Source organism: Lissotriton helveticus, chromosome 12 (assembly GCF_964261635.1).
Source record: "Lissotriton helveticus chromosome 12, aLisHel1.1, whole genome shotgun sequence".
Taxonomy (NCBI): Eukaryota; Metazoa; Chordata; class Amphibia; order Caudata; family Salamandridae; genus Lissotriton; species Lissotriton helveticus.
Window position 1 is genome coordinate 342,739,589 of NC_136073.1, and position 16,037 is coordinate 342,755,625.

The window sequence follows — 16,037 nt, forward strand, 5'->3', positions numbered from 1 at the left end:
CGGCGGCGTAAAAGTGACGCACAGCCTCATAAATGAGGCCCACAGCACTTTCTGCTTAATTTATTTTCGACATTTGTGGGTTCTTGTGTCTACCTATACTGACATTATACTGTCTTACACTGAAGTTACCCTGCTATCCCCCACAATTATTCTCTATTATCTGGGGCAGAAAGTGGTGAGATGTATCCTCAGAGTGGACAAAGCAGTGTTCCAGGCTGTGGAATCTTAGTGTCCTCCTCACAACAAGATTGAATGTTGCCCAAACTGCTTTTCACCATCTCCCAAAATTAGCATTTGATGGCTGTAAGACATTGGGTTATTTGTTGTGTAGGATGATATGCCTGCTGAAGTAATAGTTTCACAACTTCTCCATTCTGGTAATCAAGCACCCCATTGTATCACTTGTCCCTCTCATGGTAGCAAAGCAGAGCAGTACCAGGCTGGCTCATGGCAGGTGGTGTGGGCAAGTAATCATGATTAACTGGCACATAATAATAACACTCAATAAATGCTTGCCTGGTCAATGCTTCTTCTTTGAAAACGAAAAGTGCAGTTATTACCAACATTAAATACTACACATTAGTTTACAAATATATACATAAGGCTGATTGGAATACCTCTTGTCCCATTCTGAAATCACATTTGGCCCCCAATGGATAATGACATCCAACATTACAGTACCCCCACCTACACCAGATAGAAGATCACAATAGAAGATATAGGAGCTCTAAGGGTGGGGGAGAGGATGTAGCCGTATGGCTAGAGCAGTCGACCTCGAAGCTAGGGAACCGGGTTTGAGTCTCGGCAGGGACGCTCACCATCCTGTGATTCTGGACAAATCACTCTACCTCCCTGTGCCAAACAAAAAATGAATGGGTCCATCTGTAACAAAACTGGTGCTCATGTAAAGCGCTCTGATACCTGATATCTTCGGGACGAGTTTGCACTATATAAAGATAAAAAAAAAAAGAGTGCCACGGCTGGCTACCCAGAACCGTACTCCTCTGTTGTGGGAGCTGCAGGCTGTGTTCTTCCTGCCCACTCCGTGTGGGCAGGGTGTTTGGTTTGCAGGTGGCTGCTCGCTCCCCATGGATAAGGGCACGGGGAGCAGGGCGTGAGCTCACCACCACTGGAGGGGTGTAATAGTGCTCCCCTTCTTTCCTACTCCTTTGGTGGCTTGGGGATGGGGTCCCTGGCCCCTTACTCTGCTTGTGGGGGTGTGACAGCACTCCCCCTTCATTCCTTTCTTTAGAGTCCCAGGCCCCGTAAATGCATGTATCAGCCCAGGAATGGGATCCCTGTGCCCTGCCAAGATCTTGAGAGGGGGCCTGTGCATGCCCCTACCAAAGTATTATTTATGAATTAATCTTGCACCAAACCCCGGGCTCTGGCCAACCCCGGGCCAAGGAGGTCAAAGGTCATTCATGAGTGGATATCTCAGGCCTGGATAGAAAACTTTCAAACATCTTTGCTTCATTTTTCCCCTGGTGGAAAGCTCTAGCCATCAGAAGCATTTTTAGCAGGCCTACTGCCTCTAAAACAGCATATGTTCAGGGAACTTATTTTACTGGCTCCCTGTTCTAGCTTTTCTCTTGTTCTTTTTCTCTGGTGCTCCTCTCCTCCAGCTGGGCACAGGAGTCCAGATCTTCCTCCAACTGGTTCTAAGGGGGTGTAAGGGAATCAGCCTCACTGGTCCTGAAGAGACCTAATAGGTCCTGGTGTCAGCTCTAGGCATACTCCCTAGTCCATTAGGGAATTAGGGGGCTTGTCCTTCCAACTTTCCATGGTGTTGCCACCGTCCACTTCCACTGTTCAACTGTCCTTCCCTTCCTTGTGCAAGAGGTTTTTCATGAGGTTAGAAACTCCTAGACAAAAGGCACCCCTGACCAATCCTAGGGTGCCACATTACGCCTCCAATCATGCTCTAACCCTCCTACAAAGCATACTGGGACAATTCAATATGGGACAGTCAAGAGATCTCTCTTCACATCTCCCCTGGGAGCCTAAGCTTCGCCCCAGCTGACAACAATGCCAGGAATTTGCCCCCCAAACATCACAGGGAGCCCACTCATGTATTGGTTCCAGACGTCTGGACTCCATCCTTTGTTCAGTTGGCCTGGGCTGCCCCAACCATGGTACAGTGTGACAGCTAATTAACAGATGCAGATTTTCTTAACACATGCAGATTATGTTTCCTGCCCCTTACTCTTTAGGAGCTTTGTGAAGCATGGCTAATTACTAATTTTGTGTAAGAAGGTGTTTCTTCTGCAGCTAATTAAATAGGCACAGCAGGAAGGCAAAAGGCCTGAAATGTGATCCTGAGCTTAGCCAGAGAAATATGAGATTCTAGATGACCCATAATATGTACGTGTAGGCTATTGGGACCTATGTATTCAAACTTGGCATGCATGTTTCACCCCAGGTTGATACCTTATTGGACTTTGTAGGCCTAATGGAAGCAAAATTGCACTTTAAGGCAGATTTCCCCATGCGTTTAATACAGTGACAGTGCAGATAAACTAGTAACTCCTACTGACCTTACCTGTGAGTGCCCACTAATTTTAAAAGGCCTGTCCCAGGTCAACATCTAACCTTGCAAAATCCCCTCTGTGCCAGCCTACCAATGTGCAGTTACTGGGCTGCTTCAACAGTAGTCTCACACATGGATGATGATGTTATTCTAACAAAATTGTGTTTGGGATTTTATGAAACCCTGATTAAGGATTATCGAATCCTTGTTAGATGCTGGTGCTATATGTTGTGTAGAGTGTGCATGTGTACTGATTTTTATTTTGTTTTATTGTGTCTTGAGCTACAAGGATCCTACAATGGGCTATGCTACTACAATGGAAATATACCAGCTCCAGATTTTAGCTCTGGGTGCTATGACAGTAATGTCCATGTACAGCATGCTACCAGTCAGATGCTATGGACTTGGAATCAGATTCATGCATATCTATGCACCCAACACCTGGAAAGTAATTTTCTATTCTGGTGCTGCTCCCATCCCTCTCTACTTTAGCGGCATCGGGGTCTATTACGATGGCGGGCAGACAAAGTCCGCCCACCTCCGTAATGGCAAAAGGGACCGCTCGCCATATGTACGGCGGTCCAGTGATGCATATTAGGATGCACCGCCACACTGGTGGGTGCATCCAGCATTTCTTCATTTAGGTGGGCGGTGCTTCCAGCAGCACCCGCTGCAATGTAAAAAAGGCATGTTGTGCATTTGCATGCACAACGTGGCAGGCACTGCGCGGAGCCTGGCATGTTGTGCATGCAAATGCAGGGGGTACAATAGGTACCCCCCAATTCTGCCATAGAAAGGCACATCTCTGCCGTCATTGTAATATGGATGGCGGTGTCTGAATCAGCCCCTTTTCTGGCGGGTCAACTTGTTAACGGGTGGAAAACCGGCGGACAGACTTTCCATCTGCCCGAGTCCCCCACCCATCATAAAATGGTGGGGGGAAATGGGAGGTGGACGGTGGGTAATGGCGGGCAGATCGCCACCGCCATTCGGATGTATGACGTTACAACTCATACTTTTACAACGCATGCCATTACAACGAATTTTTTACAACGCAAAAACTTTTACAACGCATGTATTTACAACGCATGTTTTTACAACGCAGGTACTTTTACAACGCATACCATTACAACGTAAGTATTGGTAAGTATATATTATTTTTTTTAATTTAAAATAATTTAAAATAATATAATTTAATTTAATTTAATTTAATTTAATTTAATTTAATTGATTTAATTTAAATTTAATTTTATTTTATTTTTACCTTATACCCCTGTACCCCAAAACCCCCAAACTGACCCTGAACCCTAAAAATACCCCTGTAACCCAAAAACCCAAAACTGACCCTGAACCCTAAAAATACCCCTGTACCCCAAAAACCCAAAACTGACCCTGAACCCTAAAAATACCCCTTTACCCAAAAACCCAAAACTGACCCTGAACCCTAAAAATACCCCTGTACCCCAAAAACCCAAAACTGACCCTGAACCCTAAAAATACTCCTTTACCCAAAAACTGAAAACTGACCCTGAACCCTAAAAATACCCCTTTACCCAAAAACTGAAAACTGACCCTGAACCCTAAAAATACCCCTTTACCCAAAAACTGAAAACTGACCCTGAACCCTAAAAATACCCCTTTACCCAAAAACTGAAAACTGACCCTGAACCCTAAAAATACCCCTTTACCCAAAAACTAAAAACTGACCCTGAACCCTAAAAATGCCCCTTTACCCAAAAACTGAAAACTGACCCTGAACCCTAAAAATACCCCTTTACCCAAAAACTGAAAACTGACCCTGAACCCTAAAAATACCCCTTTACCCAAAAACTGAAAACTGACCCTGAACCCTAAAAATACCCCTTTACCCAAAAACTGAAAACTGACCCTGAACCCTAAAAATGCCCCTTTACCCAAAAACTGAAAACTGACCCTGAACCCTAAAAATACCCCTTAAAAAAACCCAAACATATAAAATTTAAAATATAATTATATACTTACCAATACTTACGTTGTAATGGTATGCGTTGTAAAGGTACCTGCGTTGTAAAAACATGCGTTGTAAATACATGCGTTGTAATAGTTTTTGCGTTGTAAAAGTTTCGTTGTAATGGTAGTGCGTTGTAAAAGTTACGTTGTAATGGTTGTTTCCCCCGCCATACAGGCAGTGGCAATCCACCCGCTATTTTAATAGACCCAAAAGTCTCTGTTAAAGATGAGGGGATTGAGGCATTCTGCAACTTATGTGCTCACATTGTGGATGTGTTGTTGTGGAACCTGCGGCGCAGAAAATAATTCTTGAGCAGTTTTTCATAGTTGACCACGCAATTTTGCACTGCACTTTGTCCTGGCCAGGCAACATGACATTTGTACAAACTGAACAATGCAAGAATAACATTTGTTCCAATCCAAATGATTTTTTACAGTAGATTGTTAGGGAAGTGTTGAAAAATAGCTTGCTTTATGGTGTTCTGCATCTAATATAGCCAACACATTGTAACCAGTAAAGTACACCTCTCGGTCTGTCATGTTTCTCTGGCACCAGTAGGATGTTCCACCCTGAACTTTCCATTAAATTGCACTGGACTATCCGTTCTCTGGTTTAGATATGGCCAATGTGCATTATCAAAGCCAATGGTCCCAATATCAGTAAGATCACTCTTTGAGTTAGGTGAATATCTGTAAATTACTCTGCACTGCTTCTTCAACACAGGTTTGACTCCAAGTAAAAAAGCTTATTGGCTTGAGAGCCTCTTGTAGAGGCACGCATTTGTGTGTAAGTGCATGTGTGTGTGTGTCAGAGAGATATATATATATAGAGAGAGATATATAAACAGTTTTCTTTTTTTTTTTTTATGAAAATCACAGTAGTTCCCAGGACAAATTAGTCACTAACGAACTGTGCAGTGTCAAAAGTAGGTTAATTTAGATGCAAAAAACTGTCCTTAGCCTCATCATAATGTAATTTTATTCCTATCTCCCTAATGTGCTCCTGCAGCTGGCCTGCTCTACAGAGACTGTGATGAAAATAAAGGGGAAGCTCAAAGAATGGGTCTAAAAATATGTATCTTGACGATGCGGCAACATACCTGTAGACATCTATGGCTACAGTACAAGGAAGAGGTAAAACACCACCCATTCACCAATAATGCAGAATTAAATTAGTTCCACGTGGTGCAATTCATGAAAATGCAGCGTTCATGATCCTTACAAAGTAGAATCACAAGAGTAAAGCGAATTTGAACAACCTGCAAAACGCGAAAAGCATACCTCAAATTAAGACGAAACCTAGAGTCGAAAATTACCTTTAAGCTCCAGCATCTCTCATTCTGAACAAGCAAATCATGTTAAAAATTCTGTATAACAAATGACTGCTTTCACTTATCTGCCTTCAAGTTGCAGCAACTGTCTTCCACAGCTCTATCAATTGTCTTGTCAGCACCAAAGGTGATTTTTTTTATCCACTGGAAATCATTAAAGCTCAGGTAAAATCCATGAGTCAATCTCCCTCGAGATTTAGTGGAAGGTTTTTGAGTTGCCACTTTTTAAATTGCACTATTAACCTTCTCACCAGGCCGCCTCTCTAGTCTCTAAAGAGCCCTGATTAGATACTAAAAAGGTTCTTTTATATCCTCGATTCAGTGCGCAGAGAAGAAAAGTCCAAGTGCAGTTTTACTCTGTATCTCTCCTTTTTTAGATTCCACAAATATCCCTTGGTTCTGAAACCAGATCTGAGATGCACAATGCTTTAGAGACATATGCTCTAATGAGGCTGTTTTGTATAAGAACAGAAACACAGAACTATTTTGTAGTTTGATGCATCCTGCATTTTATCCTGTGGTGAACCTGCTTAGTGCTTAGTAGTGCCATGCGTTTTTTTTCGCCTTCCCTCTCTCCCCATTACTCAACCTTACGCACCGGTATAGGAGCTTCTTTGTGAATATAGGGCCAGATGTATGACCATTTCATTTTGCGAGTGTCTAATAGGGCTTTTTTGCGACTCGTATTTAGGGACTCGCAAAATGCGATGTACCAATGTGTCTTAAACACATTTACCGATTTCCACTGGGGTCACAAATGACCTACCTCATCAATATTTATGAGGTATGCTGAAATTTGTGACCCATTGGGAATGGCATGTAATAACAGAGATGGTGGCCCCATGTCTGGGATTGCTTTTTAAATAAAAAAAAATGTTATGCAACCCGTTTTCCGCAAAGGAAAATGGCATGCATTAAAAAAGTAAAATGAAAAGCTACCTTTTCATTTATTAAGAGAAGGCAGTGGTCATGAGAAATGTTGGCATCCACACTCACAAAGGTGGAGAGGTCTCTTCGGGACTCTTTCCCTTTTGCAAATGGGTTGCCACCTCCATCAAGCAGTCGGTAAAATATGAATATTTTACAACTGCATTCCGGTCACAAAACATTAATATATCCCTCTGTGACTTGCTATTAGGAAGGGACACCCTTGGCATGCCCCATCCTAATACCAACTTGCAAACCCTATTTTGTGAGTCAGTAATAAGTTACTGACACGCAAAATAGGGTTGGTACATGCTAAAAGCCGGTTTTGCATTCGCAAACGGCCCCATTCTCCTTTTGCGACCACTAAGAACGGTTGTACATCAGGGGCCATAAGGTGCCCCGGGGCGCAACAGGAGTTTGCACCCGCTTTGTGCTCCCCAGGAGCACTTTGGTATTATAGAAGGGGACGCAGACGCTTGTGTGTCCCCTTCTATAATACCGATAGCGCTGGCGCACTGAAAGCGGCAGCGCTATCAACAGATGGTGTTCCCTCAGAGAGGCGTGCTCTATGCAAATGAGGGAATCCCTTTGACTCTGCGCCTGAGCCATGTTACAGACAAGGGCACAGAGTCAAAGAAGCTCTCAGGAGGTGCACTGACAGTGCACCATTTAAAGGGTGGGCCCCCCTGAAAGCAACCCTCTGCAGGGGGTAAAGGGGTCTAATTGCCCCCACAGACACCCCCTTGCAAGGGGGTGCAGTCACTGACTGCACCTGCCTGCAAGGGGATCTCTAATCCCCTTTGACAGTGCAGGCGGGTGCCACCTGTACTGTGAAAACACGGAGCAGCTGGCCCGTGTTTTTAACCATGAATGCACTGCCCTGGGGGCAGCGCAAGTTTGCGGATGCCCGCAGGGCAGCACATTCACCATAATTGGGTGCATTGCCACTGTTGGTGCCCGGTGCACCTTTCCAAAGATGCGCTGGGAACAAACAATGCCAACATGTAATACGGTCCCTGGTCCATAGTCTCAAAAACTTCTACCCCAGGAATTTAAATTTCAATCAGGCTATATTGTAACTCTTGCTGTAACACAGTTAGGGACTGTGCTCCAAGTGCTGTTTTTCTGAGGCAATAGGCATCTTATTTCTAGAAGGCCTATGTCATATGCACTTGTTTTTTCTGCTGTCGGTATTCCATTAGCCTGAAAAAATAAATGGTAAACCACATATCAGCAATATGCAACAGTTTGGCACTATACCTAAAACAAATGGCGCTATCGCTCAGCCACGTATGCTTTATTCGAGGTAAAAAAAACTCATAAAAGCAGAACACATATAAAAACATACGTTCATAGCAATGATGTTAAAAACCTATTTACAATCACAGAGATGTTAAAAAATAAAGCTTCAAGACTTCCATTAAAATTCACTATAAAACCACAAAATTCATACAGATACAACACCAATATGTAGGCAGATTCTCTATAGCTAATTGGAGGGGCAGAAAAAAGGCTGCATTTCTCTAAACATCCTGTAGTTGTGCCAGAAAATTTCTTCTAATTGCCCATACCCAGCCTAAATATTTCGCAGCAGCCACAGCAATGGTGGAGGAAGAATTAGTACGCATTATTCTAAGGGCCACAACACTGTCCCTTGTACCAAGCTGTTTGCACATGGCCCTCAACCAGACACGTCGGGGTAGACGGTAGGCCGCACATACAAACAGTAGGTGGGCAATGGTCTCTGTGCAGACTTTACAAGATGGACAAGTATAAGAGTTACCTTCGGCCCATCTTCCAGTTAGTGATCTAATAGGAATAGACCCCACCCTGAGCTGGAAGTATAACTTCCTTTCCTGGGGCTTAGTTATAATGTCCTAGTAGGACTCAAGGGAAGGGCAAGATTTCACTTCGAGATACTGGCTCTCCAAAGTAGATGCATCAGCATCATTCCATGGCGCTATCACATTGGCCAGTCATTAAACAGCTCATCCTTACCTTAGTAAAACTAAGCAAAATACAAGATGGCCACTACTGCGATCATGTGACTGATGCACAGAAAGCACACTTGGGTATTATTCAGACACATAACAGTAAAGGACCCACCCTCTTCTCAAAGTGGACTCAGCTTATTTTATTACTTCAGCCAAAATCCTAAAAAACGTAATACAAAAGTTGGCTTGATAATTTGGGTGCATAACAATTCGTCATATTGATGAGAATACATGATAGATTTCATTGAAAGAGTGAACCACGAAAACATCTTGTACAGTTCAGTATTTCACAAGCTCGTTGCCCAATAAGCAGCGCAAGTCTAACATTAATTCTTCACATAGTTGCACTGATGTGAATTAAAAAACAGGAAAATCGCCCATGATCAAGTCTGATAGCATGCCTTCCTGCAAACGGAGACACCCACCAGCATGTAAGCAGCCACAGGGAAGATCTAGAAAGGCAACTCTTCATCTCAAGAGAACCCAGCATCCACATCAAATATCTTCTGACTCATGATAAGAAGGAAACTTGGTTATGACATTTGTTTTAACGTATTTTGGAAATAACAGTCCAGGTGGTGCTAAATTATATGTATGCATGGGTGGGAATCTGCTGATTTGGACAAGAGAAATAGAGATAAAGAGTGCTGGCTCAGGGTCGACTGGGTTTATATACCCCTCTCGATGCCACACCAACAAACGTCCTCTCAGCAAACTTCAAGCCCCAGATTCCACCTGCTTTCATGACTCCACCTACAATGGAAACCCCTTTTGGGGAGCAGTTCAAAGACCCTCGTGTGTGCATCTTTCAGTGTTAAATAAGGCCTGCCACCTGTTATATAGGTGGCAAGAACATCACAGGTGTAGAGGGTTATTTTGGAGAAATTGATGCAGGTAATCATATCAGAGACAACATATTGCCCCACAAATAGTTAGTGGTACAAGGAACAGCAAATTATATTGTTTTTTTACGAAGAAAATAACTAATTTACAGACGTGGGTGTAATATATGGTAATGTGTTTACGTGTTTTACTTTAAGGAATGTTGAATGTAGAATTCGTATGATTAGAATGTTGGTACATTGCTCTTTGTAGAACCTGCATTAACGCAGTAAGCAGGAGGTCGTGGGCCCTTTCTTCTAATAAACGTATATCTAGATTTGGATTACCTCTTTATTGGAATCCTTCATTTGAAGCATACTACAGTGGGTCATATGTCAGGCTTCCTAGTCAGTAGTTCACAAAGCTCTAAATATAGACCAAAGGCACAAATTAAAAATAACATTCAACTTGTATGAGCAATCCAGTGTCAGAATAGGAGTTGTAAAACTGTTTAGACTCACAGATAAACTTCACAGAAATTTTTATATTTGCGATTTGGTGCTTGAGTATTTCTTTGAGTGGTGTACACTGCATGCACCTTCCTTGTGTAGCTCTTTATGGACTCTTGGGCTGAGGTGCACGCTGTGAGGGGTTAAAGAAACATTGGCAGGATTAGAGAAGGTGCTAAAGGAGAACGTTTCATGATGCAGGTAGCAGTAGCTCCTACTGGAGGCAGACCCAGATCTCATCTCCATCTTGATGGAGCAAGGATTCGCATGTAACGCGACTTGCTTGTACTCAACCCTCTCAAAATAACTGTAATAAATTAATCAACATGTTTGTATTACTAATATTGCATTACACTACATTTTGGGTATCTAGACGAAGCTTGCATATGTGCTTTTACTAACCGTAATCCGCTTGCAACTAAAATGGCTGCTGCTACGCAGGATTTTCTACTGTGCATGCGTCTGTCATACTCACGTGACATGACGTACTCTTTGCTTTGGAGGGAATCTTTCGCTTCTGCGCATTGCAACTAAGATGGCTGGTATGTGTTACGAATAAGAAAAATTTACCCACACCTCCATTAATTTAGATCAAATTTCTGATCCAAGAATGAGGTAAACAAAAATTATTATGTTTATCTCGGCAGTAGTTCTTGCCTCTTTATTTTGGATTATTTTGTAGAAAAGAAGGGAATATTTATTTAACCAAAATAAGAACACATCATCTACCAAACAAAGTGTCACATTAATATGTTCCCTTTTTCCCTTCCCTTTTGTTAAATGCTTAAATGTTTTTTGATCGTATTTTATATTCCCTTTCTTTACCTTCCCTATTGCTAAATGATTGAAATTAGTTTAATACATTTTCTGCATAGTTACATTGTGATTCTGATCTTCATAATTGAAAGTCTTTTGGTGTTTCATCTTTGGATCAGGAACATTTAAGAAACTTAGATAAATAATTTAAAACTTCCAGAGTTTGTGGTTATTATATGAGTGCAAATGTTATTATTCCTCTTATGCTAACACCCTTGATCCCTTAGGACTTTAGGTACCGGTGACGTGGATTGGTAAGTCAAGGTATAGATTGGTCAAAAGTCCTAAATGTCTAAAATACACTTGTAGTAGAGCGAAGGTTACCTGCATAATTTGGGAAATTTTTATTTTGATTATGGGCCCAGGCGAATATTGATAAAAGACTAGTTGGGTGATCTGCGCGCTCTATCAATCTCAGCCCCCTCTATGAACGTTTACTCTCCCCAATTCACCCAAACGTGTTATATGGCCTGCCTGTTCCAGGAATCTCAATGTAAGACCAGTTAAGAGCAACTCACCTCAATATTTCAAACGATTATAGCTACCCACTCGTGTAACACTGTCCAAAAACACTTCTGCCCCCTCTCAGATAGGCACACACCCCACACATGTCACTCACACACAGTCAATCTAGCCACCTTTAGAATGAAACCGGATTCATCTATACATCTTAAAATGTTTGGTACTGCGGTTCCTTTGCCTACTGTACGACTTATAACAGTTAGAGTAGAAATACCCCTTGTGGCAGGGCAAAAACTACGCCCCACATCTCAATATAAATCATATAGCCAGGCATGCCTCACAGCTGTCAATGTCACACAGATACTGTTGACAAATGTATATCTTTGATTGATATAGCTCAAAACTGACAATGAGGATGTATGTCTATATATGCTGAGACAATGTACAATGTATTGTATGGGAATGTGTTTCAGCTAACCTCATCCATAGTACGGCATCTTTACTTTGCAGGTCAAGTGTTGTCTGCCCCTCTGCAACTTGTCACGGTCTCCTCCGCTGATTGACTGTGCCAGCTTGTCTACTTGTATGAGACACCCGAAGAATTAGTAAGCCTGGTTAGTCTACCTCCATGTCAATTGTGATTTGTATAAGCATATCTGTTAGAACTGGGATTTCTGGTTGGCTAAGGCTTGCGCCAAAGTCAGGCAGAAACCACCACTCTAGTCAGGGCAAGGGAGTTACACACCAAATATAACCCCTTCTCACCCCCTTGGTAGCATGGCACGAGCAGTCAGGCTTATCCCGGAGGCAATGTGTAAAGCATTTGCGCATGCACACAGCAACAACATCCCGGGCACACCACAAAAGGAACCCCACACAAGGTTATGTAAAAATAGCCTTTGTATTCTCATAACACATTAGAATAGTAGACATATAACATACATTGTGCCAACTGGCACGGGCAATATTCACAAGGGATTATTTACACAGGACAGGGCCACGTGGGCCACTGTCAGGATCAACACTGAGCAGAAATTGGTGCAAGTAAAAATAGATCATAAACCTACAACCAGTAGCCACTGGTAATCACTGTACTCCACCTCAACCTGTAACATAACTTTATATTATGCACAGTCACATCAGGCGCGAATTATATCCTGCGCCAACCTTACCAGCATAAACACATTATGCAATTTCTCACTAGTCTCAACACATTAGACCCTACCTCCTAAGTATAACTCACATTAGGGGCGTAAAGCACAGAGTGAAGTACAATCTCACTAACACAAACCTACATAGGTAAAACAACCTCATACTCATAAACCATGTCTAGAGGTATCCAACAGGGTGCATAAAACATACTAAATGCATTACATTTCCTAGCACCACATCACTTTAGCACATAATCACATTAGGGCTGTGCGCCCTATCCATATACCAGCCCCCCTGGCCAACTGGCCATCCAAGAAGGGGCTCAAATGCCCTGTGTCCAGAATGTCAGGGCGCGCTGCTAAGGCAGCGCCAGTCAGGGGTGCGCCATCTGCGCCAACCTAAACGTTGCAGCTGCCCACTACTTGCTGGGCAGCTGAGAACAAGAACAGGGCCTAAACGCTGCAGCTGGCACTAAGTGCTGGGCAGCTGTGTCAGGGCAAAGGAGCGCAACTCACTCCCAACTCAGACATGCCCCCAAAGTCGCCAGAGGCCTAAACGTTGCAGCTGCCCACTACTTGCTGGGCAGCTGTAAATCCACTGGGGCCTGTCACCACTGTGCCGCTTCTGTCCCTCTCAGGGACTCTCCCCAGTTCTGTACAAATGGGGGCACCACTGTGCCACACCAGAGGTGGAAACATGGCCCCTCTGGACCCTCCAAGAAATAATTGCCCCTCGTTGGTGCAGCCCCCCTAGCAGGTAGGGGGCACTCAAAACAGATGCTACACCTTTGCTGGGGTGGCCCTCTGCCAGATGGGTCCGTCCAGCACCGTCACTGTGCCTGGGATAGGCACCAACACACCGGAGCCCCAGCAGAGCCCCACTCACCTGCTCTGGGGGCAGGACACTTCGCGCTGCTCTGTCTTCCAGTGGGCTCCTCTTCGCCCGGTCTCCCCCCCTGGGACCGGGTCTCTTTACCGGCGGCGGGTGGGGCTCTCATACTCACGAGGGCCTCGCTGGGCCTTTCCTTCACGGTGAGGGGCTTCCCCTGGTTCCTGGGAGCCGCTCCTTCTACACCCGGGCATCCCTCCTGGACGCCGCGGGGCTCACCACCGGCACTCGAGGAGGCGGGGTAGGCTCCTGTTCTCCTCGCAGGCACATTGCCCGACTTCTCTCCTTCTCGCGGCGGCGAAGGCGGGACTTCCCTTTGGAACAGGAAGTCCCACCCTCCGTCAGGCACTACGGTGCCTGACTTCCTGTTTTGCAATGGGCTGCGGCGGCAAGACTTTCCCTGGGCACAACGAGGGGTAGGCTCCCTCTGTAAGAATAAACAGCGGGGTGGGCACCCGCTTTGGGCTCCATTTAAGAAGCAGCCATAATCGGGGTGGGCATCCAAAATAAATATTTAAAGAAGCGGGGTGGCACCCGCAACAATCCCACAAGGAGGGGGGGAAGCCCTACGAGGGGGATTCCCTCGATAAGGGCTGCAGCACGGCGCTGATCAGCCCCCAGGCTCTCCCTTCTCTAGGGAAGTTGAATCAAAGTGCCCAGTCCCCAAAAATAAGGCGCAGGAAGGCTGTAACAAGCCTTGGGTAAAGCAGGAATAAAGCAATAGGTCCAAGAGAAAGTCCCTCAGGCATCCAGGGGTTGGGTAGGGCCCAGGGAGGCAAGTCTTCCCATGGGCCCCAGGAGCAGCATGCCCCAGGTAGATTCAAGTAGGAACAAGAACACTTTCATGGGGTCACAGCCCCTTTTTATACACCAAATAGTTTGTTTCCAAAGGTGCAGGCAAGGGGCGAACCTGATGCAACTGGTTCTGGAGCACTTTGTTTTGCTCAGCCCCTCTGCCTATTCACAGGGTGGGTCAGGGACATCAGACACACGACAGGGGGTTCAGCCAGCATTGTGGAGGGAAGGCCCAGCCCTATTCAGGTCCCAGGTGCACTCCTCCCTCCCATCAACATGCAGATCTCTCCATTCACCACCGGGCAGACCCACCCTGACTCCTGGAGCCAAGTATACCAGCCAGCTCCAGTCAATCACAAGCCAGACAGTCCAATTCACATTCACTGCACACAGCAATGCCAACTTCTAAAAGTGGCACTTCTACACTAGACACATTAAATCTGCGCACACCATCACGCAGCATTTAACCTCACGAGTTTGCACATACCAAACTCACCCCTGCACTCCCCACACATCAGGAACTACCATGGACACACATATCCCCATGCATTCCTATGGGAGGGCAGGCCAGTCTCACCACACATACACAGAGAGCACATGCACTTTACACTGGACCACAGTGAAAAAGTGCGCAGAGGCCTAAAATCACCAACAACAGGTTACAGAAACAGGCTAGGAAAATGCAAACATTTACAGGGTGAACCTGCCAAAAGGGCCAAGTCCAACAATATCTTTCTCGCCAGAAGTGTGAAGATATTGGAGATGTAATTTCATAACACAATTAGAGACTCATGTTCAGCGTGCGTCACAAGCAGATCTAAAGAATTAAGTTACTTGTCATGTTTTTGTCCTTATGACACAAATTAAAACCTTTAATTGGACTACTTCATTGGTAAATATTGTGTATGCATTTTATCACAGTACCAAATACTCTTTCATATCACATCAATATCTGCCTTGAAATTGCAAGATTTTCCCTCTTGCTATCACCAATGGTAAAACTGTGTGCATGTTTATGTGCAGTGCAAAGTAACACATTTCCATACAGTCATACTATATGAGGTGAGATAATTTAACATTCTGAATGTTTCGCATTAAACAGCTGCAATGATACAAAGGTCAAGCTTTATGCCCTACATGTGAGAAAGCATCTGGGGACAGCTTGTAAGCAGAAAGTTGGCCCACTAACATTTATTTATAAGGTAAATCTGTGACCATAATCTAGGTGTATACTACTATTGATATCCATTTTTAACTTATTGCACATCTACTCTAAAAAATGTCTGCCAAATTCCCTTTTTATGGACTGGTTTGACAGCTCAGCTGCCTCCAGACTATTGTGTGAGAATCACCAGGATAGGGCCTTTGGCTCCACGCACGTTAGGTGCCAGTAGTACATGTTTTTATTAGGCAGACGTTGTGTGCTTCCACAATAAAAGTGCTTGCCCTCCACCCAGCTGTGATACTTTTTGTTTATTTATTCAGCTGTCTGAGCTTGAATTTTCAGGGGCACACACATGCCATTGTAATACTATTGGGGTGCCGCTTCGCTATTTGAGGCATTCTGTTGTCCCTGGGGAGTGGTTGGCAGCGGAAGGCTTTGGGGACTTATGCACTCGGCTTACTACAACTTGTGGGGAACTTTGGCAGCGATGAGACGTGGCGGCTCCAGTGCAGGACTCCAAGTCCCAGGAGCTCTTGGACTACACACCTGGTCCTCATCCGGAGTAGCACCCACCTCCCATTGACGCCTTATAGGGGCTCTCCGCACCCACTTCGCGGGTGCCGCTTTGCTTTTTGAGGCGTTCTGTTGTCCCTGTGG